Source organism: Ambystoma mexicanum, chromosome 6q (genome assembly GCF_040938575.1).
Source record: "Ambystoma mexicanum isolate Mex_15411 chromosome 6q, UKY_AmexF1_1, whole genome shotgun sequence".
In the NCBI taxonomy this organism is placed as follows: Eukaryota; Metazoa; Chordata; class Amphibia; order Caudata; family Ambystomatidae; genus Ambystoma; species Ambystoma mexicanum.
This window is the reverse complement of record NC_090937.1, coordinates 441,117,233-441,144,608: the sequence shown is the minus strand read 5'-3', so window position 1 is coordinate 441,144,608 and position 27,376 is coordinate 441,117,233. Positions and strand designations below refer to the sequence as shown.

The following is a 27,376-nucleotide window of genomic DNA, read 5'->3' as shown; positions in this document are numbered from 1 at the left end:
CGAGACGGGCTCAATGAAATCTACAGCAAAATCCAAGACTGGATGGCTAAGCATGGATTGTGTCTCAACGACGACAAAACCGAGCTTCTACTTATTGGCACCAGGCAACGATTAAAGGAACTCAACCCACAATACAACTCCTTTAACATAGACGGGAACATTATTAATGTCTCCAAAAATGCCGAAACCCTCGGGGTCTACCTCGATTCCATCAGTGAATGCCACAGCCTCTGCCTCGGCCTATACTACCAAGCTAATAACGGCCATTCCTGTCTACACCTAGTTGCATCACACTGGCCAGAGCCCTAATCTTATCAAATATCGACTACTGCAACTCCCTCTACCTAGGCACCAGCAAACAAAATATCCACAAACTCCAAATCCTATAAAACAACGCTCTCAGAGCAGCTCTCAACATACCACGTCATAAACACATAATCCAAGCAAGACAGACGGTCAAATGGCTTCCCATCAAAGTCAGAATCACCTTCAGAACACTGATGATCACCCAAAAATGCCTCAACAATACAGCCCCAAAGAAAGAACTTGTCCGACAAATTCACCTGGAAAACCTCATCAAGACCAACCAGAGCTAACTACGCATACTACCTCAACATTCCAAAATTCAGACTCCAAAAATCAGGTGGATCAAGCTTCCCTGTTCTAGCTGCCAAAACATGGAACTCTCTGCCCCCTCCACTGAGAGATGAACACTCCTTCCTAGCCTTCAGATTCAAAGTAAAATCCTGCCTCCTCGCTCAAACCGCCCCCTCCTGAGCCACTCCCTGAATCCCACCACCATCTGTACATCTTTATACATTTTGCATAAATTATTCTATTATACCTGCATATACTTTACCTGCTTGTATCTCCTACTAAGTACAAGCGCCATTTTATGTACTGTACTTTTACATGTATAACCTGTATGTATAACCTGTATGTAACTCCTACCAAGTTCAAGCGCCTAGCTACACCAGGGTTCAGCGCGCTCTATAAGCAAATCAAATCAAATCAAAGTTACGACAATATAGGAGCCAAACAAGAAATGTTAGCGGCCTCAGTAGTCAAAGTGACATCAAATCTAGAGTACACTTACTCGTTACTTGGACTGCGAGGGCGAACTGTTGCGCGAAGTTTGTGCATAAGCACCATCATAATCCTCAAAACGAGTTTGTGAGGCAAGCTTCCCTGAAGCCACGCAGCTCGGTAACGCATAGCGGCGGTGTCCCTTCTTCCGATATGTAGGCCAAGCATCCAGAGTTTTCTCTGCAGCAGCAGTTCTCCTCCTCGGTTGGCATGACCTCGCACCAATTGCAGGTACACCAGGTGGAAACGTCTTCCACGCGACTAGGCTCTGGCTCAGGATGCAGTGATTCCTCTTCCCAACTGTTGTCCGATGCCCCATCATTTCCGCATCTTTGTCTATCAACTAATTCTGCTTCGGAATACTCTGGCTCGTACCGCTAGGGTTGTATTGTTGCCATTATATGACAAAATTAAAATTGATAGTAATGCTAGTACAAGTATCTGTTTGCACGGGCTCCGAGCAACAAAGATAGCTGAACACAGCAGAAACTAGTCAAAGGCTATGCAAAAATAAAACAGTGAAATTATTGAAAAAAGCAACTCTGAAGTTGTCTGATGAGAATCGGTCTGTTTATATTTATTGAGGAAAGAAGCGTTCTGCCATTTCCATGAAGGCACGTCATTAGCTCGGGCACAGAGAATGTTGACACGAGACATGCATTCATTCGCATTGTGAAATGGGTCGTGCGTGTCTAGTGATGTCAGCTTCAGGGGCGGGTGATATGATTTAGCTCCACAAGGACAGTTGAACTTAGCGCGATGCAGCAACGGATAAGATTAGCACAAGATGGCCGCGGCCAGCTCGTTGATTTTGCATATGTAAAAATGCGAAAAACTAAGGTAAGGTGCATAGGAAATGTTTTTACGATCGATCACAGTTTGCATAAAACCATGTGCCCGAGCACCATTCCTTTAAGTAAAGCCATATCAATGCTCACTGTAAGCCTTCAGAGACAACCAGAAACTACTGTGACCTTGGCACTTCACATCCAGTTTTAGCCCAATTCACAACAACCCTCCTTTGCCAACGCTCCCTCCAAACCAAAAATAAAACAAAAGAATAAAAAGTCCAAAGGTAAACTGGCAAAACTAATGTCGGCCACCACGTGGCCCAACCGTCATCGTAAAACTACAAAATGGATGACAGTGTGTGGTATCCTGCTTGTTGTGTGCTAGTTGCTGCTTCTGGAATGCCTGATGGAATGTAGAGTGTGCGAGTTCCAAGAGTGAGGGTTGGAGGGGGACTTCAGCATGGGCCTAGAGCTGTTAATATGCCTACTCCCACTGTTGCTATCTTTGTCTTAAACTGCAGTTGAAGATTAAAGTACTTACCTTCCATTTGTACTACCATCTCCGCCTGGTCTCTGAGTGCCCATGTTGAATGCTTCTTTTTGGTGACAAGAATGTTGAAAAGGAGCCCAGGAGCAGCTAAGCAGCGTTGGTGGAGGCACGTCCTGGAGATGGAGGAGTATGCCAGAAAATGCTGCAGGAGGCGGACAATGTTGACATGAGTTGCAGCAGGATGCCAGATGCTGGAGTCAGGAGGCGCAGGTGTCAAGTGCCCATCTGGGTCCCAGTGGTGTCAGCAAGGAGAGTGGCATCATCCCCGCAGTGATGGCAGTCCAGCAGGTGGCAAGACACCCAGCAGGATGGCATAAGCTGGAGCGGACACTGTCCTGGAGGTGACAAGAAGGAGAGTGCCACTCCAGGAGGTGTCAGGACAATCAGCAGGCGGGCCTCGACTGGAACGAGTCTCCTGCAGGGGGAGGTTGAGGGCTGCAGTCTGGACACCCAGCAGGAGTGTCCTGTGGGAGGTGGCTGGGTCCGGAAAGTATCTGTCATGCATGCAGTCCTGGGTGTGTCAGCAGTGGGTCAGCAGGCGGCCAGGAAGAGGCTAGAGGGTGTGGCAGCGCAGTCAAGGATGTGCAGGCACTTGGAAGTAGCATTGCAGCGGCGCTCCAGGGGGGCTTGTAGGCCTGACTGGGGGTGGGGGGTTTAGGGTGAGGTCTGGGAGTCTTTTACCTTTTCCATATGTTGGAGTTAGGCAGCAGTTGCTAGCGCAGAGCTCTGTCTCCGTCCATGCTTGTTGGGGTAGTGAGCAGGATGGTGATGGCTTGGAAGCTTTGCGGTATTCGGAGGATGCAGTGTTCGGAGGGATGAAGAGGCAGTGGAATAAAGGACCTTTTAGATGTTCTGTGTGTGATGACATGAGCAGATGCTCTCCAGGAAGAATGCTTTACAGTACGCTCATCTGCATGCTCAGGGCGCATCTGCATCAGGAGAACAGACACAGCTTTTGATGTTGTGTGGTGCCTTTGGGGATTGAAGGGTTCGGAGTTCAGGTACTTTGCAGGAATTGCATCGATTGCTGTACTTGTCATCCCGGCTTTGGCATTGCTTTGTTTTTACCGTTCACAACAGTGACTTTGCTGTTGGGTTTTATAGATTTTTGATAGTGTCATGTTTACATTTGATCCAGGCACAGAGAGGTGGTTGGCTGGGAGGGCAAATAACGCCGTAGAGAGGCGTGTTAACTTGTGATTGAATAAAGCAGACGTGTTCTGGAACACTCGGTGTCCGCAGTGATTTGTGCTGCGCAGCGAGGTGCCGGCAAGGCCTGCAACTACGAAAATTACAATGGCGACGAGGCTGTGCCAATTATGCAGTCACCCACAACAGAGTTAGCGGCGCACGGAGCAGACGCCTGGGGCATTGCGACCGCAGAAAGAAGACAGCAGAGGCACAGAGTTGGTGTAGTGGTGCCCGGATCCCCTCCTCTGACTGATCGCGTCATCGCTGTTCACCCTGGGCCGCAGCAGTAATTCTCAACATTCTCAGAACGTTCGTTGGAGCGATTGCAAATCCCAGGCAGCGGCGGTGATTCAAACACTCACAGGTGAGCGAGCTGAAGTCCCGGAATAAGGAGGGAACGACACCTTACCAAGAGGTGAGAAGGAACTGTGCAATATTAGATGGTACTCGTGCCTGGGTAGGCGGCCATCATTTGTAGCCCATTGTCGGGACGTGGAGGCAAGAGACAGGCCCTGACACGGTGCTCGTGCTAAGTAGGCCACCGTGGGGCCACAGGGCCTTAGAAGAGACCGATTTTCACAAATTTAAAGGAAAATGTCTCCTCTTGATGGCGAAGAGGGCGCACAGCCCGGTCCAAAGGCTACCAGCGCAGGAACAAGCTCCATACAGACTGCCTGATTCCCTGGCCGCACAAATGCCAGGTGCTTTTGACATTGCAGACACAAGCAACATAGGTCCCAGGTAGGCCCGGTGGATAAAGGATTTTGAACTTTTTATGGGGGCCAATCGAAGATGATAGACAGAAATGCCTTCTCAAACTGGTGGTAGGTCCAGCAACACGTGACATCATTGAAGAGATGCCTGCCGACAGCATTGATTTCATACAAGACTTAAAGGAAACCTTATCTGCATATTTCACCACGCACACAAACATAGATTATGAGCGCCACCTGTTTCACAGCACCAAGCAGGCTTAAGGTGAGACTATGAATGCGTATGTCATGAGACTGGGAAAAAAATGAAACACTGTGATTTCGCCAACTATTCAAACACAGAGGCCCTGAGATCTCAAATCAATGCAGGCTGCGAATCACAGACATTCAGGTGGAAGCTGTTACAAAAATCCCACACACTAGACGAGATACTAACACTGGCTCCAGCTGAGAGAGCCGTCTACTCACAGGTGGAAAGTTTCAACACCTCCACGCCGGTCGAGGTGGTCCATCGGCTCCACCAAGAAAGGAGACTGGAGGAACCGTTTTGCTACAAATGTGGTTTCGAATACCCACATCAAGGTATGTGTCCCGCCATCGGCCAGCGATGCGTCACGTGCGGGGAGAAAGGCCATTTCAAGTTGGTGTGCAGGTTCTCCAGAGAAAAAGGTAGTTAGAGAACAAGGGAAGCACTTCTGAGATTCAAACCAAGGGCTCGTCAGGGAGCGAACAAATAAAGAAAGCATATGTTTACGCACTGGGCAATCATGTGGCTACAGAGCACAGTCTGACACTGATAATTAAACTAAATGAAAGACCTACAGAATTCCTCATTGACCTTGGGGCTACGGTGAATGTGGTCAGCGAGAAGATCTTCACAGAGCTGCCTCAGAGCCCGAAACTTGTCCCTACCACAGTGGGCATTTATGCATAAGGAGCCAAGAGACCACTCAAATGCATAGGACAGTTTGAGGGCTTGGGCCGCTACAAAGGGCAAGAAAAAAAAGTGCCCACACACGTGCTGGCGACAGAGAATGAAAGTGGCTGTGTACTCAGTTTCAAGGTGGCCATTGACATGGGTCTCATACATGTCCTATATAAAATCATGGTCCACAAATACACTGACCCGGTCTAAATGATCACAAACCTTTACCCCAATCTGTTCAAGGGAATTGGAAAACTCTGAAGCAGACAAGTGAAACTACACATAGAGGACAGAGTGCGCCCAATAGCGCAACACTACAGGGGCATACCGTCAATATTTTTTTTAAAAGTGGAAGACGAACTACACAAGCTGCTGGAGCAAGACATAATAGAACCAGCCACGGGCCCCACCAAGTGGGTTTTGCCCATCGTGCCAGCCATCCGGTTGTGTGTCGACATGAGGAGACCCAACCAGGCCATACGAAGGGAGAGGCACATGGCTCTGCGCATCACTGACATGATTAATCTCTTGAATGGAGCCACGGTCTTCTCCAAGTTGGACTTGAGGAAGGGGTACCATCAGCTGGTACTGAGCCCGGAAAGCAGAAACATCACTATGTTCGCGTCACCCACCTGAGGTTATATTGCTATAAGAGGCTGAGTTTCGGAGTCTCCTCTGCAGCGGAAATCTTCCAGGCTGAGGTGCATTATGTGATAAAGCATATCCCAAACTGCATAAATTATAGCGATGACATCCTAGTTTTCTGGACAGACATCAACAAGCACGATGAGACCCTGACAAAGGTGTGCAAGGCGTTGGAAGCTGTGGATCTCACACTCAACCAAGACAAGTATGAGTTCAGGAAAGGAACACTACGCTTCTTTGGTCATATCTTTTCAGAAAATGGCATGACACTGGATCCAGAAAAGGTTGCAGCACTGAATGAAACATCACATATCAGCAATGTATCTGAGCTGAGGTCCTTCTTAGGCCTCGCAAGCTGCTGTACATGATACATTAAGGACTTTGCCACAGTAAGCGAACCTCTGAGATCGTTGACCAAGAAAGATGCTGTATTCGACTGGTCTGACCAATGCCAAAGGGCCTTTGAGATCATCTGGGAGAAAGTTGCCAGAGCTGAAAACATGTCCTATTCTGACCCTGATTGGAAGATGGAACTAACAGTGGACGCAAGTCCTGTAGGGCTTGGTGCCATCCTGGCTCGAATGGATCCTAAGGATCCCTCTCAGACTCACATCGTTTCCTACGCCAGCAGGAGTCTTTCGGTCACCGAACAAGCCTATTCCCAGGCTGAAAAGGAAGGCTTGGCAGTATTCTGGGCGTGTGAACACTTTCATCTCTTCTTAAATGGCAAACCGTTTCGAGTGATGACAGACCATAAGGCACTCCTGTTCTTGTACGGCAACCCACAAGCCAAAATGCCGCCTGCATCGCAAGATGGGGGTTGAGACTACAGGACTACTTGTTCGAGATAGTACACCGATCAGGGAAGGGTAAGAACTCTGCTGACTTTCTTTCCAGATGCCCCAGAACCGGGTGCACCCCTGAACAGTCAGTGGCAGACCGGTATCTCCGGTATTTGATACAGCAGGCCGTGCTAGAGGGGATCGAGCCAGCTCATCTGGCCCGAGAGGTGGAGGCGGATCAGGCATGTCAGATCATATGTGAAGGACTTCTGTAAGGCCTATGAAGGAGAGCCAAGGAGCCAAGGAGAGAGGGCGGGAAGCAAGCGACGACGTGCGGGTGAAAGTGGAGAGTTTGCCACAGGTGAAAGAGAAACTGGTGCTCTCGTGTGACAACATGCTATTGAAGGCTTGCAAGGTGGTAATTCCAACATCCCTGCAGAGAAAAGTAGTTGAACTCGCTCACAAGGGCCATCAAGGGGTGGTCTCCACAGACACCGTGGTGGAAGATCTGCTGAAGGCATGCCCCACCTGCTGCCTCATCACGCCAAACAGACACCCAGAGCCATTGAGGATGTCCGAACTCCCCGATGGGGTTTGGGAGGCCGTGGCTGCTGACTTCTTTGGCCCTATCGAGGGGGGAAATATGTGCTGGCCATTATGGATAAGTACTCCAGATACCCAGAAGCCCAGCTCATATTGTTGACGACGGACCACCATGTGATACCAGTGCTAGACTGCATCTTCACAGCTTATGGTGTCCCTAAGGTACTGAAGACAGACAAAGGGCCCCCATTCAGTGGACACAGCTTTGCAAAATTTGGGGAGTGCATGGGGTTTCACCATCAAAAGATCATTCCATTGTGGCTCCACGCGAATTGCATGATGTATAGATTCATGGGAAATCTAAAGAGGGCATTGCAGTTCGCCAAACTCACCAGGCAGCCATATGAACAGGTACTGCATCAACTACTATGGGACTATAGGAGCACGCCACATAGTACCACAGGGAAAACCCCTGCAGAAGTAATGTTTGGAAGGGACATCCGGACGAGATTACCCCAAGCCAAACTGTCCGATGATCGACCAAGTGTGGATGGGGAAGTAAGGGAGCGAGACAGGCCGCAAAGGAGCGCATGAAACCATATGCGGACGAACGCCGGAGAGTGCGAGAACCTTGTCTGGAAGTTGAAGACATCGTGGCCGTAAGACAGCCCGAGACACACGAACACACCGCCTTCTTCCATGAGGAACCCCTGATCGTCACAGAAAAGAAGGGGTCCATGGTCATGGCACAAGGGACTGCTGGTTCCACCACCCACAACTCATCCCATTTCAAAAAAGTTCTGTTATCTGAGTCTCAGCAACTAAGTGGGAGAGTGGGAATCCCTACTGACTATGCATCTGATGATCCCTATCAAGGTGATCATGAGGACTCGGGAGCCTCAGGCAAGAGTACCATTATGAAGATATGGGCACCAGTGGGTCCCCTGAATGGTCTAGCTCTCGACCCCAGAGAGCCAGGAACAAGCCTCGCCGCCTCATTGAAGAGATGGCTTAGTGAACAATGTTCCTGCAGAAGCTTATTGCCTAAATTGAGTGACTGTTTAAAATGGGGGGAAATGTCATGTTGACACTTGTTCCGGGCACAGTGATGCGGGAACCTGGGAGGGGAAATGACGCGGGAGGGCGGGGTGTTGTTAGAGTTAACTTGTGATTGAATAAAGCAGACGTGTTCTGGAATACTCCATGTCCGCAGTGATTTGTGCTACGCAGAGAGGTGCCGGCAAGGCCTGCAACTCAGAGAATTATAGATAGGAGGATTATGTCTATGTTTAAGGTCTGGAATATCAGAACATGAAAGGCTTTCATGTGGCACTGGCACAGTAGTAAGAAATGAATTATTTGTGTGCACATGTTAACTTGTTTACTTGGTGTGAGAGGATGAGTAGCAGTGGAGTGTGTAGTAATTGAATGGAAGGCTAATTCTGAGGCATTGTAATATATTCAATTCTTACAATGTAGTATTTCAAATATGTTAATTTGAAAATTGCAAATCTTTTATGTTTTGAAATGCATTTCTCGTGTTGTGTTGGGGTTGTACATTTTGAATAATGTTCTTGGATGTGTATGGTATACCAGGATGTATCATCGGGGAGTGGTTGCTGTGTAATTAGTGCACCATGAGGAATGTAAGTGAATTGGTATGTCGGGTGTAGAATGGTGCACCATCAACATGTATTTATTGTACCCTTTCTATGAGTTTGGCTGATAATTCCAGGGTTTTATCGTGGCGGCTTGGGGGGTTAGGGGGTGATCAACACTTCTCCTTTGGTATCATTTTGCATTCTCACTCAGAATACATGTGTGATTGTTCAGAGCAGCTTTTACATGAGTGTTGAGAGGTTGGAGTGGTTAGAGTGGATGTAATTCTGGGGTTTTAGTGGTTTGTGTATGTGTATCATTAGATTAGGATCTGTAGTAGACCATGCACGTGTGTTTTTAATAAGGAGTTTAATACACCATGTAAGAGTAGGTGTTGTTTATTTTGTGGTTATTGGTGACACTGGGTAAGAGTAGGTGTTGTGAATGTATTGCCTAGTCGGTGGCCTAGCGAACCACTCGTTAGGGTTCAGGGCGTTCACGGGGTGTAGTTTTGGAGTTTTTTTTGCACCAGGTATGAGTAGGTGTTGTTGTGCAAGTTTTTACACCAGGTAAGTAGTAGGTGTTGTGGAGGTTTTGAGTTTTTGCATAAGTAGAGTTTTGATTTTGTCGTAGGTGTTTTTCACACCAGGTAAGCGTAGGTGTAGTTGTAGGGCGTTCTAGTCTCTTGTGCAGGAGGTGACACCAGGTGCACGGAAGTGTCATGATGTTTTTCTGCCATTTGGTTTTGTAGGTTGTCTCTCAAGTTTACAATATAGCACCTTTGTGCATGTAGGTTTGTTATGTTTAGCAGCAGTCCTAGCATGGTTGTCTCAGACGTAGGTAGTGCGGTTGCCGGCTAATAGTCATATTCATTTTTATTCTTTACAGATTGTAACTGTTGCCTAAACATGGGACTGACCACTTTGTGTTTGGGCAACACGTGTGGTTGCCCGCAAACATAGGATTGGCCTCCTGTGTTTGTTGGGTTGTGACATTGCTACTTACTTGCGGTGGCGTTTGTGTTTTAGTGTGACCTTTGTGTTGTGAGTGGCTTTTCTATTTTTTCTTACCGTTTCTTGGGGGATGCGCATGTGGTGCTAACTGTGTTTCTTTGGGATGGTTGTGGTTGTGGTGTTGAGTAGTGTTTTTTCAGGTGATTTTTAAAGGGATTTAGACAGTATTCAGAGTGCATACACATTACGAAAATTACAGTATTTGAGGTAGATACATAATCTAATAGTTACCATAAAAATTTACATTATACAGAATCCAGTAGTTACAAACTGTTTTTTATGGCTTTATACAGAAGGTGTTTGGTCATTTAGGGATTTGCTTGTCTAAAATTGATTGAACAACCAAGTTTTTAGGAGTTTTTTGAGGCATTGAAACGATTCTTCGTTTTTGATGCTTACAGGTAGGGCGTTCCAATGTTTAGGGGCCATGACTGTAAAGCTATTTCCGCCGGCTCTGGAACTTTTGTAGCAAGGGACTGCTAGGAGTGAAATTTTTGTTTGATCTGAGCGTTCTGACAGATGCTTTTTGATTATTGAGTTGTTGATGTAAATATGTGCTTTCTTAGCGAGACCTTTATGGGTGATGCGCAGAGATTTAAAGATGATTCTGGCATGAATGGGCAGCCAGTGGTTCTCTCTCCTGATATTAGAGATATGGTCTGATTTATTTAGGTTGGTATTTGATGTCCCTAGTAGGAGTCCAACTTCGATAATATCAATGCTCTGGCTAGGGTAATGCAATTAGTGGGAGAGAGGAACTGGTGACTTAGAGCGGTCAACTTAGATGTATAAGAGGTAGATGAGGAAAGAGCATTCACATGTTTTGTCATAGTTAGGTTTAGCGTCTAGGTAGACTCCTAAGATTTTTACTTGTTTTGAAGTTGGAACCAGAGTACCATCTATGTTGATAGATGTGTAATCCGAATGGCGGTTGTTGATTTTGGATTGGGAGCCCACAATGAGAATCTCTGTTTTCTCATTGTTAAGGCATAGGCTGTTAAAAGCCATCCAGTTTTGTATAATTGCATAGATTTTATTGATGATCATCGTGTCATGGACATCATTTCATGTAATCGAAATGAGGATCTGGGTGTCATCTGTGGAATTAGTGTAGATGACACCCATAGCATCCAAGGTGGAAAAAAGGAGTTTGGTATGCGCATTGTATAGAGTGGGCGAGAGACACAATCCTTGTGGTACCCCAATGGGGATTGGGATGGGATCTGCGGCCTCTTTGCCAAATAAAAACTCTAGATGTGCGATCTGCTAGTAAGGATTTCACCCACAGGGTGGCATTTTTTGAGAAGTTAAAGTCATTCGCTAGTGTAGCACACAAAGTTTATCATGGTCCACTAGGTCAAATGCTGCCGACAGATCTAATAAAAGGAGAATGCAGAGTTTACTGGTGTCCCTGATGGTGTCCATCTGAATTTTCAGCTCAAGGAGCGACGTTTCGGTGCTGTGATTGGGCCTAAAGCCTGATTGTCTGGCTCCCAAGAGCTAGTTCTGTTCTATGTGGTCTTGAATTTGGGTGTATGCTATTTTGTCTATGATCTTAAGCAGGAATGGGACCATAGTTTTCGGTGTGTAATTTTTCTATTTAAGCCACGCCCAAGTTGAGGCACGCGCTTCGAATTGTTCTGCACTTGCAGCGTGACGTTCACCACGACCTGCTCGCAGCATCCTTGGCCTGCATTGTCTGGAAGGAGAAGAACACCGTTATTCTTCCTTACCTGTTCGGCATCCAGCATCTCGCTCACCCCGGAATCTTCACTAGTCCTCGTCTTCCTCCGCGAGCAACATCCTAGAAGGAGAGACCAGAAGGGAAATAATTAGTAAACGTTCGTCTTCCGACATCATCCTCTCCAGACTCCGCTACGTACCGAAGCTCTCCTGGAAGCTCGACTGCCGCCCGGACATCCTCCATCCTATGCTCCGATTTCAACTGGCCGCATACCTTCCAGGACTTCTCAGCGACCTGTAAGGAAGGAAAGCACAGTTTAGCCTTATTCATAGACGCTCACAGTGGCGCGCTTTGCGCATTCACTTACCTTCTCGAGCACTGCCCTCGCCATCAGCTCAACGTCCCATCACCCTTCTTCATCAACAAGAGAAGGAGAAGGTCAACAGGGCAATAACAATCGCGGACACTTATTCTTCAAAGACTCAAAACATATCTAAAGAGGGGAGTCTCAGCCGGCCTGGACTCCCGGGCCCACGCCAGTGAACTAACTCAGCGAAAGGTGCCCAACCAATACGCGCCCCTGCACAGAACGGCAGGACGTAGAGCGCACCTTCATGAAATACGAGGTGAGGCAGGCTCCGAGGGGGTCGAAAGGGGAACACTTGGGAGGTGGGCCCCTGAAGGAGATGATTGTAGCTAAAACCAAACTCCTGTCTTCCAGGACAAGCCCACGGCAGAGCGAGTTCCCGGGGAAGGTGAACCAGCTCTAGAAGTGCTCCGGACCAGTCGGCTGGCGTCCCTGTGGATACAAGGTGAGCTGTACAGCCAAGTCTTGTAATATTTGCAGGTTTGTCCCCAGGAAGGTCAGGTCTGGAGTAAGTCGGGCCACACCCATTATTTTCTGTTTGAGGGAGAAGAAGTGGACACAGCTGAGGACATCAGGTGGAAAGTCAGTTTTATCCCTAGGAGATCGCCGAAGACAATGGGTTCGGTCCAATCAATAGCCACCTCCTCAGAAAGACCAAAATGTGGGCATATGAGAGTGCAAGCATAGTCCGGGAGATCCGCATCTCTCACCTCCAGGAATCCCACACACCCTGATGTTATTCCGCCTAGAGCGATTTTGAATGTCTTCCTGCTAGGACTCCAAGGCTTTGCATCTCTGTTTCAAGCCCGATAGGCATTGGGCTGTTTCAGAGGCCTCTAGATTTGCTAGCAGATGGTGTCCTCTATTTCTCCAATGTGCTGCTCAACTTTAACAACTCTCCCATCCAGTGAGGTAAGTTTGGATGTTAGATCGGACATGCTGTTTTGAAACTCGCGCTTCTTTTCTCCTAGCAAATTTACTAGATCCAGTTTAGTAGCTAGACGTGCCATATCTTTCCTATCATCTCAAGGACTGTGCACCAGAGCAACTGCCGTATTGGCTTTTTTAGCATTGTACTGCCCTTGGAACATCGTCGCTATGTCGCTGCTTCAGGGGTTCTGCCCCTGCTTCGCCATCCTTAAACACCTTATCGATCTGCTCCCTGTGGTGCTCAAGAGGCATCAGAGCCACAACCGCTCGGTGTCGGGCCCGGAACAGCCTGGAGGCAATCAGAGATTGTATCCTGTCACGAGTCCTCCGAGGCTATGCCCCCACACAAGGATGTTTTTAAGGCTGCAGCGATTAGACAGTTATTGCTTCCACTGTATTAATTAAAGCCATTTATCTTCTATTTCATGTCAGTTGAAAGAGGGTTTTCAGACCCCTGCTGACCAGGATTTGGAGAAGGCAGAGTGTTCTACAGTTGAGTGCACTAGAGGTACTTATTAAGGCCAATTGTCTACTTTCAATTCGGTTCGGTTTCAGAAAACAATCTTTTAGGCAAAGCAATCAGAACATAAGCTGTTTCCAACTGGACTTAAGTGACAGTGGGTTATAGTAAGGAATTTTGCTTTCAATGCTAAATTCTGGTTCTTTCCGAGTTGCCTGCTGTCACTCCATGAGAAGCACCTAGACTGGTCTGTAATATGAGTGTTTCAGGTAACATAACTACATTTCCAAATGAAGTCTTGTCAAATGGTAATGTTTATATATGGAATGTGCAAGTGGTACAGGAGCATTTTATCAAAATGTTGAATTAAAAACTCAACATCCTTCACATGGTTACAGCTCTGGTATTAGTAAGCGACAAAATGGAAATAAGGCAAGTTACCGCCTGCTGCAGCCCATCCCTTAAACTGGAATGCCATTAAAAGATTGCAAAACCACAAGTGACATTTTTAAACTCTGTCTGTTGTTACGAATCCTTTGATGTCATCCCTTCTCCCTGAGGGGGAGACCCTTCCCATGAGGCCAGGGAGGTGAAGCTGCTACCTGACAGTCCCACTGCCGGTGGTACTCAGCGGGTGAATCTCATGGGTAGGGAAACCCCCTATGGGAATAGTGACGACCTGGGGAGAACATGGTATCCCCATAACCCACCTTACACTGACATACCTTCCTGCCCCCATCACACCAACACTATCCCTAATATTCCTATCTGTTTTGTAGATCTATGAGTATAGGGAGTAATGGGACTAGGAATATTGTAGGCTCCACGAAGGAAGAGTATCCTATAAGAACTGAGACGAATGAGGAACCAATTGACCCAATGGAAAATCTCCAAGTTTGTACTAAGACGAAGAAGAGGTGCAGAGCTGTGCAGAGGACCCTGCAGAACCAAAGCAAGCGTTCTAACTACACTAGAGGAGGTATGAAACAACCTGTCAATAAAAGAGAAGAGGGACAACCAATATTGTCAGACCTGCCCTGGAGGAACTGGGAAATCCTTAGCCTGATGGGGCAAAGAAGCTAAGAGAGCACAGACCTGGACGCTTACCTGCAGTCAAAGGCTGTGATGCTGGAAATGCATTGGAGGGACAGGGCCTCCCTATCCTTGTCCTGTAGTCCTTTTTCATTTGTGTTCTGTATTGTTTTCTGCCCAGGAGTCCATGTGGGACTCCTGGCAGTGCAGCTCTTCCTGTTTTTGGTTTGGTATACAGACCCATGGGATACCCTTGTGGCACCCATGGGTGGGGGTACAACCCTGTGCCCTTAGTGTATGTTTTTGGGCACCTGTGTGTGGCCTACAGAGCAGGGTATGGGCTGGTGGCAGCTCCATGCTGAATTTGACAGGTGTTCTGTGTAGCCTCCCTTTTTGGAGACCCAGGCCCTGCCATGGAATCAGTTGATTCCTGATAGGAAACTAGATGGCCCCTGTGGCCTCTTGCTTTCTATTGCCTGTTACCTTGTTTCGCCAAAGTCCTGGGAAGCCCTGACTCTGTCCCTTACCCCTGACTGGCTGTTGGGTGGAAGTTCCATATATGGTGTTGTTGTGAAGTACAGGCCAGACTGGCTGGAGCCTTGCCAATCACTGTGTGTTGTGGGTAGACCCTGTGGGTGGGACCTGGTTAAATGGAGTGTGTGACCAATATGCACTTCTTGTTGTGGATGTCTAGTATCTGGTGTTTGACACAATGTCTGAGACAGCCCTGCCCGAAACTGGTATGAATGCAGTGTGTAGTGTTGAATGGCTGGGTACTTGTCCCAATATACATTCCTTGTTGTGAGTGTCTGAGAGGGAGGAGTATGGCCTGGATGCACTGTATGCCTGATTGGCTGACTGACTGCTGAATGCCCTTCTGAGTGATTGGTTGCCTGAGTGTGACCCAGCAGAATGAATGAGAAATCAGCTAGTATTTCTGGGGGCCTCTCACTGCTAGAAATCATTCAGAAGCTGAAGTTGAAACTGATGCTTAATCTCAAAGCCGAGCCTGAAGAAGAAGGTTGACTGCTGTCTGCCTTTGCTGAAATCTGAAAGCCGAAAGCAGTCGAGACTGATCCAAGAGAGGACCTGGTTAGGCTCCCTCTTCCCGTGCTCCGAGGGACCATCAAGCACCGCTAACCTTCGCCGAAGCGCCCTGGAAGTCAGACCCTCGACAGGCTGCCGACCGGAGACAGGGACCGCCGAGGAGAACGAAGATAAGCACCGGACATTCCGTCCACCGTCATTGACCAGGGATCCCCGGTTTGCTGTAACCGCTGGAGGCCCGTCGAAGCTTTGTTGCGCAGATGCGGGGTCCGTTTGATGCCGTGCCATCGACGACCGGAGCCGCAACGCTCCTTTGGCTAAGACTTTTGATTCACAGACGTGCTCATCCGCAGTGCCGCCTGCCTTATCTCGCCGGAGAAGGCCAGGCCGTCGACGCGCCGAGGAGCATCCGCCGGTGGGTCACCCACCATCCAAAGACCATAGAGACGCCGGACGACTCGACGCCCTTGCGGAGCCACAGTTCTTCACAAACTCTTTGCGGTCCTGAACTATCGACATCGAGGTGCCCCGCACGCCTCTTCCTTGCAGGACGTCTTTGCTCCATCGTTGACGAGCACCGCTGGCACCGAAGCTGCCGCCTCAACGCCGAGTTCACTTTCTTTGAGGGATCTCGACGATCCGTGGCTCCTGCTTTAAAGGGAGCTGCTCAAGAAGGATCCGTCGACGACTCGTCATCGAACTCTGCTATTCCAGGTACATTGGGGTGGTAGATACCTTATAGAAGGAAATAAGACTTATAGAACAATATATGGACTGGGCTTGTAGCAAATCTTTATTTTACAGGTTGCCCAGGTGGGGGGATCTCCACACAGAACTGTGTCTATTGGTAGGGGCCAGTATTCTGCCAATTGTTCTAACCAACTGCTTTCCTCTGATGTCTATTGTTGGTTACCTTTATTAAGTGATTTGTGTGACATTTAACCAGAGTACAGTTGATGCACTTTAATGAAATCTGATCATAACTGTGGTACCACTTAGAAACTGTATATATTTGCCATTTTAGATTTACTGAGCACAAAGTGAGTTATTGCGATTGTGTTTATAACCTTGAACCTTAATTATATAAAGACTGTAGGGGGGGTAATTACAAGGTTGGTGGTAAGGGGTTAACGGCACTGGCAATGGTGCCGGTGCCGTTAACCCCTTACTGCCGCATTACAAGGTCCTTTAGCGGGTCCCGCAAAGGGCGGCTGGTTTTACCAGGCGCCCTTAGTGGGAGCTGTTTAAGGACCAGCATGCTAACCACGGGCCCGTTAATAACGGGCCCGTGGTTAGCATGGTCCCCATTCCCATTGAGCCCTATGGGGGCTCAAATGGGAATGGGGATGGGTTCCCTGAATGGGGAAATACCGGGTCCTCCAAGGTTGGAATGGCCTGGTAATTCCCCATTCAGGGAACTTGGACCCAGTATACGGTAAGGGGGTAACCATGGTGCTAATAGTGCCATGGCTACCTCCAACCTTGTAATGACCCCCTGTGTTTTAACTAATACAGTGTGTGGACATTCCTTCGTGGGGGCTTGGGGACTACACTGTACTTAAGAACCAGCCTGCATCACCTCCTGAGAAGCTAGGCTTTGATTGCTCGTCCATTGCTACCGTAATAGAGAATCTTGGCTGGTGTTCTCTGTGCCTCTCCTCTACCATATAGAGAGCAGAAGTACAGACAGGTCTGCCGTGGATGGACCGGCGAAGATGGAGAAGCAATGGGAAACCAGCCGATCGAGGAAACTGGTACGTGCGGTCAGCTGAAGACACGCAGCCTGGGAACAGGGGAACTGTGTACAGCCGCTGCAGCCCCTGGAAAAGTCAAGAGAGACCCTAACGGGAAGGCAGAGAAGCCCCCACATGACCAGAGGATGCCAGTGGCACCCTGCAGAGCTTTGGGTAGTCGGAACTGTTGATGGGGCCCCCAAAGGGGATAAGATTAAACAAAGACAGGTCTGGGACCTCCAACCCATAACGAGCAGCCTCCCACGCCATCTTCCTTGTGGTGGTACCTGGCAGGGTAGTGAACCAGGTCTGCCAAAACCCTGAGAAGTAACAAAGCTCGGGTCTGGGACCCACACCCACAGCCGAAGAATACATTAAGTCATCTTCTTCATCGCAGTACCTGGCAGGCAAATGAACTAGGTATGCCTGAGCAGGAGAAGAGAAACATCCAGATCTGGGACTCACACCCACAGAACTGTGTAAACCTTACAGATAAGCCAAGGGTGGGAGGTGTATAGGAGCAAGTGGCTGCCTCTCCTCTGGTTCCTGCCCCCTCACAGCCATCCTATTGGAATAGCAGAAGGAGAGTTACAATTGGGAACCCATGCATGAATCCATGCGACGTTCCTATACCGTGTCGAGTGTATGAAAGACGATATGCACTCAGGCAGCTATTCAGATTATATCCTCACGTAGTAGCAGAGGAAGTATGCTACCAGGATGGATGTCCGCTACCAAGATATCACAATGCGGTTATGAGCAATATGGATGAACTCTAATTAAAATCTGATGATGACAGAACAATGTCATAACGAATATGTATGAACCTATGCCAAAACTATATGAAAATACTTTTTTTTAATAAAACATTTTATTAGTTTTAAACTTAGGTAGTGGAGTTTACACATTAAACACTACATAGTAACCAAACAAATAAAACAAAACAAAACAGGTCCAATCCATCCGATAGTACAGTACAATTCAACCACAACATATTCCGAGTCATCGTTCAGAATGCTTTCAAAGGATGAGTTTAGTTTGCATCTTCCCACTTTCCCAGATCTTTTTTGCTTTACGGGGGCACCCTCTAGCTATATACATGCGTTGTTCCATCAACATAGAGATGTTCCCATCCGCTACCCATTGCGCAAAGAGCGGAACAACACCAGTTCCCACAGTTTCGCTATGTTGCGCTTAATCAATCCCGTGGTCGTGGAGAGAAATAGTTTCCCAAAGCGTGTTGTTTCCCCCTCCTCCTCAATGCCCGGGTAGCATCATTCTAGGATCTGTAGGGATGGTGTGGCCCAAGACTGCAGTCAGTTTGTTACAACATTGTTGCCTGTACTCTTTTATCCAGGGGCAATCCCACAGGATATGGAAGAAGGTGCCCTGTTCTTGCAGACAGCGCAAGCATTTGAGGTCTGTGGCACAATTCGACCTATACAGTCCAACTTGCGGGTAGTATACCCTATGTAGGATTTTGTTACTGTATCAGCCGGAGTCTAGCAGAAATCACAGTTTTGCGTGGGTACATCAAAGCTGTCAACCAGTCCTCGGGTTGTGTAGGTCCAACATCTCTCTCCCATTTAAGTTTCAAGCTACAAAGTTCAGGAGTAGTAAAGGAGGATATGGCATTGTACATGACCGAGGTAATTTTATCAGAGATACGTTCTATTACTATATTCCTTTCTAGTGGTGTTTAGCCTGGCATGTGCGATAGGTTCGGGAGGTGTGTATGTATTGCATGCACCAGTTGGAGATAGCGATAGTGTTCCGTAGCGAGACGCCAAATCATTCAGATAGGTCATCAAAGGAGGTAATTTTACCATCTATAATTACATCCCTGACTTGAATTATTCCCGCTCATATCCACCACTGCCACACCGGCAGCTTGTCTAGTTCAGGCAGGTTGCTGTTTCCCCATAGTGCTTGCACTGAGGTAACCTTCTTATCCCAGCCAATGTGCCTGTGAGTGTCTCTCCATATTAGTGTAATGTGAGAAATCGTTGTTCAGGGGGAGGGTCTCGGTAGCTTCTGATAAAGACATATGAGTGGGGGCACATCATGCATCGAGTTGATCTCTGCTGCAATGTGGGGCAGCTCTTTATTCCCATGCAGGATATCATTGACCACCACCATTTGGCTAGCACAATAATAGGATTGCAGGTGTGCTAGCCCAATTCTGCCCTACCAGACGGAGCGTTGTAGTGTTCGCAACGCGATTCGTGCATGTCCCCTGGCCCATAGCAGTTTCTAAGGATGATATCAATTTTCTGGAATTCCAAGTCTGGTATGCAGAGTGGGGCATTCTGCAGGATGTATGGAAAGCGCGGTAGGGCCAACATTTTGAAGAGCACTGCTCTTCCCAGTATTGTCAGCGGAAGCAGTGTCAGGTGTTATATCTGCAATGAGTCTTTCTGTGATCGGGTGTAGGTTCCTGGTTAAATACTCAGAGAGGTCTGTCATGAGTTGAATACCCAGATATCAGAAATTTTCTAACTCAATACGGTATGGGCAGTGCGGGAGGATTGCTTGCGTCGCCCTCTTGACTGGAAAGAGGGCAGACTTGTTGCAGTTCACTCTTAGTCCGCTAAAGGACTCGTATTGTTCTAGTATTTTAGTGCCTTCTGGGAAAGATCGAACCGGATCCCCTAAGTAAATCAGAAGGTCATCTGCATATAGGGATACCTTATCTTCTACGCCCCCAGGCCAGCGAAAGCCCTTCCACGAAGTTGTATGGCGTAACAGTATGGCTAGCGATGCAATGATTAATGCGAAGAGTAATGGAGACGGGGGGCACCCTTGTCGCGCTCCCTTTCCCAGTTGAAAAACTTGTGAGGGCCACCCATTTACTCTAACTTCTGCAACCTGAGATTCATACAGAAGTCGGACCATCCCATAAAGTATTCCCCATTAGGAACATAATTAACTGGCAAAGACAAGCACTCCACCTGTTAATTACATCCTGGCACATTCTGTTGCATTTTCTTTTATTTTTTTTTTAACTTCTATTGCATTTTCAGTACAGGAGTTATAACATATCATGCAACCATTTTCAAAGCACATATATAAAATGATCAAAAATTAAACACAAAGACATTAAGAATAAAACATTGTAGTGTGCTCCAGAGATAAAAAAAATATAAAACATACCAACATACCGTACTCATGATGCGTCCTTGGCCATTCAAAATGTGCATGCAGTTGAACATAAAGGCAATTTTGACTGTGGCACTTTGACTCTGACCCGCATCTCCCCTTATACCCATCACCCCCATATATACCTTACCCAAACTTACCATCTGCATTTTGCGGCAAAAAACGTGGACATAATATCGTAAAAAGTGATTTGGTGAGTCTGCAAAAGTGGGATAGACTAATATTATTGCTCATGCAAAGGTTTAGTTATCTTTATATATAAAGTGGAAAGCATGTATGTATGTATGTATGTATGTGTGTGTCTGTTTGTCCAGCTATACAAATCCACACTGTTGAACCCACGTCTACCAAATTTTGCATGGTTTCCTCTTTTGTCTGGGGCAAGATCGTAGTTTATGTTTGGATGCAAACTTTAAAAAAAATGTGGATGTGTGCCTGAATGTTAGTCCGGCTATACAAATCCACACCGTTGAACCCACTGCTACCAAATTTTGCATGGATTCCTCATTTGTCTGGGACAAGATTGTAGTCTTTGTTTGGATGCAAAAATTCACTACGTAGACACCCTCATTTACTGATGTTCACCCCGATTCACTACAGTAGGTACTAGAAGGAGGCACAATTTGGAAAAGTGTCTGAAGCAAAATGTTCGATGTGTTAGTTATTCCTTTGACGTGTATTACTACTGTATAAAGTTCGAAAGTGTTTATTAAAGCATTTTTAAGGGGAATTAAAAAATGTAAAAAAATGTTTATCACCCCAATCCAAATATGGGAAATGACAAGGTTAAAGTTCATTCACGAGAAAAGAGCACATCAATGGTATTACCCAAATTGACCTTTTACAAATGACCTTTTGCACAATTGACCTAATTATAATGGTCCTAATTAACCTTCTGCACAATTGACCTTTATATTATTTTAGTTATTGTATATATGTATGTATGGTTTTGGATTATAAATAATATAAGGGGATTGGGTGAGGGTTTCCACGTTTTTTTTGGATTGGGTGGGGGACTGCGGGGGGTTTCCCCCTGCATATATGTCCTAATTGACCTTCTAAATTAGGTCAATTCTCCCGAGGTCAATTCTCCCAAGGTCAATTGTGAAAAGGTCAATTAGTATACAACCCAATCAATCAATCTTTCTTGGACATTTTCTCCAATGTGCTGAAGCCATTGAGTGACTGAAACATGCTGCACAAAAAAACTAAAATCACTTGGAAAAGCTCCATCTGATACAAAGCGAAAATCAATATCAAGAGCTTCTGAAACACAACAACAAACAACAGCACGACTTGCCAACCAGAGGACAAGAACAACTTTCTCCGGGGCAAATGAGATGCCAGAGCAAAACGAAACAAGACTTGCTGACATGACGACAAGAGCAACATCCTCCAGGGCACATGAGAAACCAGAGCAAACTGAAGCAAGCCTTGCGGACAAGAGGAGAAGAGCAACATCCTCCAAGGCACAGGAGACGCCACTCGATCAGGACACTGGTAAAGCCGGGAACCCCAGCTAGTAGATTATATCACGGAGGCATCAAATCTGAGGAAGTGTTAACAGCTTCAAGAAATCAGACCCAAACAGAGTGAAAAGACACAAACCGTCAATAGGTAAACTCACCATTTCACGTAACCACATTTTAATTGTTGGCACTGTTTTTGCCTTCCAATGCATTACTCTAAGCTTCTTGGCCAATATAAGACCCACTGCAACAAATGTATATAAAGCTCTAGTTTCCATTTTCCTGGGCATCCTTCCCAGTAAACATAGTGAAGGGCAGAGATCGAACCGGCATCGAGACATTTCAGCCAATCGCTTCAATGTCAACTTTCATAGGGCTGGAACCCCAGGAGGATTTCCACACCATATGATAGAATCCAGTGGACAGCAGCTGACATCTATGACACCTTGCTTCGCCTTCCAGTTTATTTATTTATTGTGCATTTGTAAGACGCTTAAACAAGTAAATTATGTTTCAAAGCGCCCCCAGGGCCGACAGCGAGTGAACATGGGAGTAAAATTAGATATAACACTGTAAAATAGAGGCGGACCTACTTGGCCTTGTGAGCGGTCAATACGTGCAAGTGCAGAGAGAGTGGTGGGGGATTAGGGGGTAAGTGCTGGTTGTATCAAGTGGGAAGTGCTAGGGAGTGAGCAGCTGTAAGTGCCTAGGTGGAGTAGGTAAGTGCAAGCCTGTGGTGGCACAGGCCAGTGGGTGCCAAGGCAAAGTGCTGGGAGGGGCGGAGGCTGTAGGCGATTGGGTGTGGGAGGCCAGGACCCAGAAGGACACATAAGGGCCCTGGTCACCAATCTCAGCAGCTGTGCGGTTTAGCAGAGGAGGGAGGAAGGGAAGGAGGAGGTGAAAAGGGAAGTCTTGAGGAGCTTCAGGAATTTGAGGAGATCCGGCTCGGATCCGGCTCAAGATGAAGAGGAAGGGGGAGGCTGGTACATAGGAAGGAGCCTGCTGAGGAAAGAGATCGGCCAGCAGCTCACTGTTTAGCGAAGCATTCAAAACACAGAGATTTGGTACCGGAGGAACGTAGAGATCTGGAGTTAGAGTATTTAGTCAGAGCAAGTTGCAGATGGCGTGGTCCCTGGCCCCAGACAGCCTTGTGGATGATGCAGAGGGATCTGAATTTGATCCTTGCAGCAACCGGGAGCCACTGGAGAGTTTTTAGCGCTGGAGAGATGTGGTCCCTGGGCTTGAGGCCAAGGATAAGTCTCGCAGCCAGTTGAACTTACTCTTAAGGGCTGGAGAGTGATATAGACTCTATTCAGGAATTAAAAACATGCGTTTTTGGACACTTTCATTGTACATCTAAGTCTTGTGCACCGATGGTGTCCCAATGTCATTTTCCTATTTTCCCCTCCATTTGAGTTGCATTTGGGACTCAGTGGGAAACAAAGATCTGTAGATTGTAGGGCCTTATTTACATTTCCAATCCAGATGGCTCGTGGTTAGTATAATGAGGGACTCCTCAGGCTATAGAGGAAAGGTTTACAATGTTTTCCCAATTATTGCAGCGACCACTGCAAAGTTTAGGAACTGATCCTTCCCCAATCTCCATGTAGTTATAAAGTTTTGGAAGGGTACTTTTCGTCCCTCATAGTACATATTGCCCAATTTTCGGCATCTTTCTCCATGGACAAGCAGGTTGCAGCGGTGTGCAAGTCCGGCCACTTCAAGCTCTGTATTCTCTGAAAGGTTCTCCCTGTTATTCCTGTATCAAGTCAGGCCCCAGTGGTCACAGCCTTGGTCCTGAGTGTACTGGATTACTGTAACTCGCTCTCCATGGCTCAACCTGGTTATTTGATCAAGCGACTACAGTTACTGCAGAATGCGGCGGCCAGGTCTATTCTTCATCCCCCTTTTGGAGCCCACATGCCTCCACTATTAAGGCAATTGCACTGGCTCCCCGTTGCAGATCAGATTGCTTTCAAATCCATGTGTATGGTGCACCGAGCCTTTTATGGTCTTGGAGCTGAATATTTGCAAGCAAAATTTCACCGCTATGTACCTAATCGTTCTCTGCGCTCCCAGTCGGCTCTCCTGGTAGCGGTCCCTTGGTATAGACTAGCTCGATCAGGAGGGCGTCACTTTTTGGTGGCAGCCGCAAAAGCCTGGAATGACCTTCCCTTTGCTTTACAAGGAACTGCTGATCATCCTGCCTTCTGCGGCTACTAAAAACGACACTATTTTAGAATCCAGTTCCATCATTAATCTGCCTGTCACGCTACCAGCGACAAGATGCCTCTGGGTGTACGTGCGCTCAACAAATTATGTAACATAACATACCAACGTTGTATACACGTTTTCTATCCACCTCTCCCTGCCGCATGTAGACCTTCTGGCATTGAAGAGCTTGTTCCCCATAGAGTTATATATAGTCAGAGTATATTGGCTCCCTGCCTTGCCTATAATCTAAACTGTGCCTCGGACTCTCTGAAACAAACCTGTGGTCAGCCCACTGCAAGTGTTCAAGCGGGTTTGCCCCTGTAAGCCTAAGGATCTATTGGGCAGAACTAGCACCTTCGCTCTGCCCCAGGCCACACAATGCTGCAGTTGGGAAGCCATGCAGTAGAACCGAGAGTCAGACCCAATAACCACATGCCCTCCTTTGGCCAATGTTCAATGGTTCCACCTTGTCCCGCAGGGACAGAGGCCCCTGAGCCCCATGTAGGATGGCACCTCTCCTCACATAAGGACCTGCACCGACTTCTTTCGATGGGCAACTCACCAATGCCCACAATGCATGTCCTGCAACTGAGTTCATTAATACCAACACTAATACCCGGAGGAGAGGAAACTCTTTTTGTTGGGCCCTCACAACTGAACATATGGTAAATATATACATTCACTTTCCGGGTCACTCCTTCAGAGATAAACACTTTGACACACCCTTTATAAACTGTGACGCTAAGATCTGATCACTTGCTTATACTTTACAAACTGTGCTCGCACTGGCTCAGGCAACCTACCTGCAGTATTTTGTGCCTGCGATATGTATGTTGCACAACTGTCCAGACAGTCTGTCCATTAATCCTTTAAACTATAGTGCTTGCTTCCCCATAGTGCTAATATGCTCACTGTTGCGTGTTGGTCTGGTGGTTCGGGTGCTCATAACGCCTCTCTAATAAAAGGGGCTCTGCTGGCACGCAGAGGGCATGGGAGAGCCGCAGCTGCTACCTCGGTGTGACCCTGGACAGCAATCAGGAGAGCAGCAGCCGCTACCTCGGTTTGACCCTGGGCAGCAAACTCAACTGGGAAACTTTATACTTCAATGCAGAGAGCTCCCTACCTGGCAGCTTCCAGGGCTGCAAGTTAAGAGACGCTGAGGCATCCTTTGCAGCCGAGAGACTGCGAAAGAGTGCTTGCTGTGCCATCTGCTTGAGGCAGATTTTGTATATGTTGGAGCTGTAAACTATTTGCCCCACTTCTGAAAACTGTTAGCTTGCCACACATGAATGTAATGTGCGCTAACAGTCTTTGAAGTTTTAAGAAAATAAACAATCCCCTATAAAGGCTAAAGAAGCTCGTTTTAACGTGGTGATAGCAAAGGCAGCCAATACAAACGGGCACACACACACCCGCACCCTATCAACAAACAGTAAAGCAAGCACCCTAGCAACACCTGCACCCTAGCAACAACCGCACCCTAGCAACAAACAGTAAAGCAAGCACCCTAGCAACACCCGCACCCTAGCAACAAACAGTAACGCAAGCACCCTAGCAACACCCGCACCCTAGCAACAAACAGTAAAGCAAGCACCCTAGCAACACCCGCACCCTAACAACAAACAGTAAAGCAAGCACTCTAGCAACACCTGCACCCTAGCAACAAACAGTAAAACAAGCACCCTAGCAACACCCGCACCCTAGCAACAAACAGTAAAGCAAGCACCCTAGCCACACCCGCACCCTAGCAACAAACAGTAAAGCAAGCACCCTAGCAACACCCGCACCCTAGCAACAAACAGTAAAACAAGCACCCTAGCAACACCCGCACCCTAGCAACAAACAGTAAAGCAAGCAATGTGGATAGGATGGATTGAGCACCGAAAAATGATGTTAGTCATTCATTCACCCAAACACTCTGTGCACTACGTGCCAATAGTTTTGGCACAAGCGGCGCTAAAGCACCACCTACAAGCCCGAAGTAAAAAAAAAACATCAAGGGAGCATGCAGCATGGTTTCATGGTTTTTACTGAGTCGTGTGGGGGGGGGGGCTGTGTGTTGTTTGACACTCACTTGCTCGCCCCCTCCCCACCCCAGTCGTGGGTTGTACCATGATCCTACCCCAAACAATAAGGATAGCAAGCTTTTTTTCCTGTCTGATGCATTACCTGTCCGTTCTGTTATGGTATTTCATATGCCCATGCTGGCTGGCAGCGTGTTGGGTCATTTGCATGAGTCATGTTTTCATGCAGATGAGGCCCAGAGCACCTTGCGTAATTTCAACCAAGAGCGTTGGTTTTATGGTTAAATTACTGCCTAACTCCTAATCCTTCCACACACTTGACAAAGATATGAGATACTTTACTAAGCACTTAATCTGAATAAGTCTCCGTTTCATTATTTGCCCAAAATGCAGATCAGAAATGGGCTAAACGACAATAACTAGCCATTTGTATTGCAAATTCACACTGGACGTCAGTGACTTACCTATGTTGTTGTGTTCTTCTCTCTACACTATTTTCTTTTGTTCTCATTGGAGCCTCGTGGCATTTGGTAAACCGCGGAATAATTCAACCTCGTTTCACCGCTACAATTCAAAGAGTGTTCCCTTAGGCCTCAGATTTCGATACCCAGGGTCACGGTGAGGGTTCTATGTTTCAGCATTTGGAAGAGACTGTCTTGCAGCTTCACAGTAGGAGGGTCCACGGAAGTGAAGATTCCAGTGCCCCCTTCGCATTTAAGGATTGTGGCCGAGTTCTACTGCGGCCTCCTGCCCCACCACCAGGATGCAGACTTCGTAGAGGCGGAAAGAGGCAAAGGCAGCAGCCACCATGCAGGAGGCCCCCAGGATGTACCACCAGTTGAAAAATCCAAAGGAGATCCCCTTCAAGATGCTGTACAGTCCAAAAGAAACAATGGCGACCAGAGAGACTATTTGCACACACACCGGAGGCCCGCCACCTTGGTCCTTCATAGTTTCTGGATGAATGCTGTTCATCGGAGTCGGAAGTTTAATTAACCACAAAGCCACGCATGATGGTATCCTCTGGCTCACACATTTCTGCTAGCTCCTACCGAGGAGATGACGTGCAGGCTAAGTGCAGACAAACAGTGGCGCATCTTCCATAGTAAAAGAGTGGCATTGTGAAAAGAATTGCGGATACGCAGCTAGGTAGTGTTTTCATCAGCTTCGCCATTCACTGAGTTTATATTGGAACAAGACAAGAAGGACACAAGATTGGATGGGTTTGTAATCCCTATGTACAATTACAGTAATTAGTTGATAGGTTGTTTTTAGCCGGTTTTAATCCACCGGATCAGAATGGAATGCTAAAACCCCGTAGACAACTTTCGCGAAACTAATTCCTATGTATCTGGCAATCGCTCTTCGAGGGCAATGCTTTTGTTATGTTGTTTGAGTCTCTTTGAACGAGGCAAAGAG

The 27,376-nt window shown here is 47.3% G+C and overlaps 1 long non-coding RNA gene across 2 annotated transcripts in view; it reads right to left on the bottom strand.

Annotated features, from left to right (window-relative positions):
- The window catches only part of LOC138516090 (uncharacterized), a 97,150-nt gene extending 70,027 nt beyond the window's left edge, over window positions 1-27,123 (bottom strand). For both annotated transcript variants that reach the window (XR_011282226.1, XR_011282225.1), the window contains exon 1: window positions 26,422-27,123. This is a non-coding gene — a long non-coding RNA (uncharacterized lncRNA). The remainder of the gene's footprint in view (window positions 1-26,421) is intronic.
- Between the last annotated feature and the right edge of the window lie 253 nt (window positions 27,124-27,376).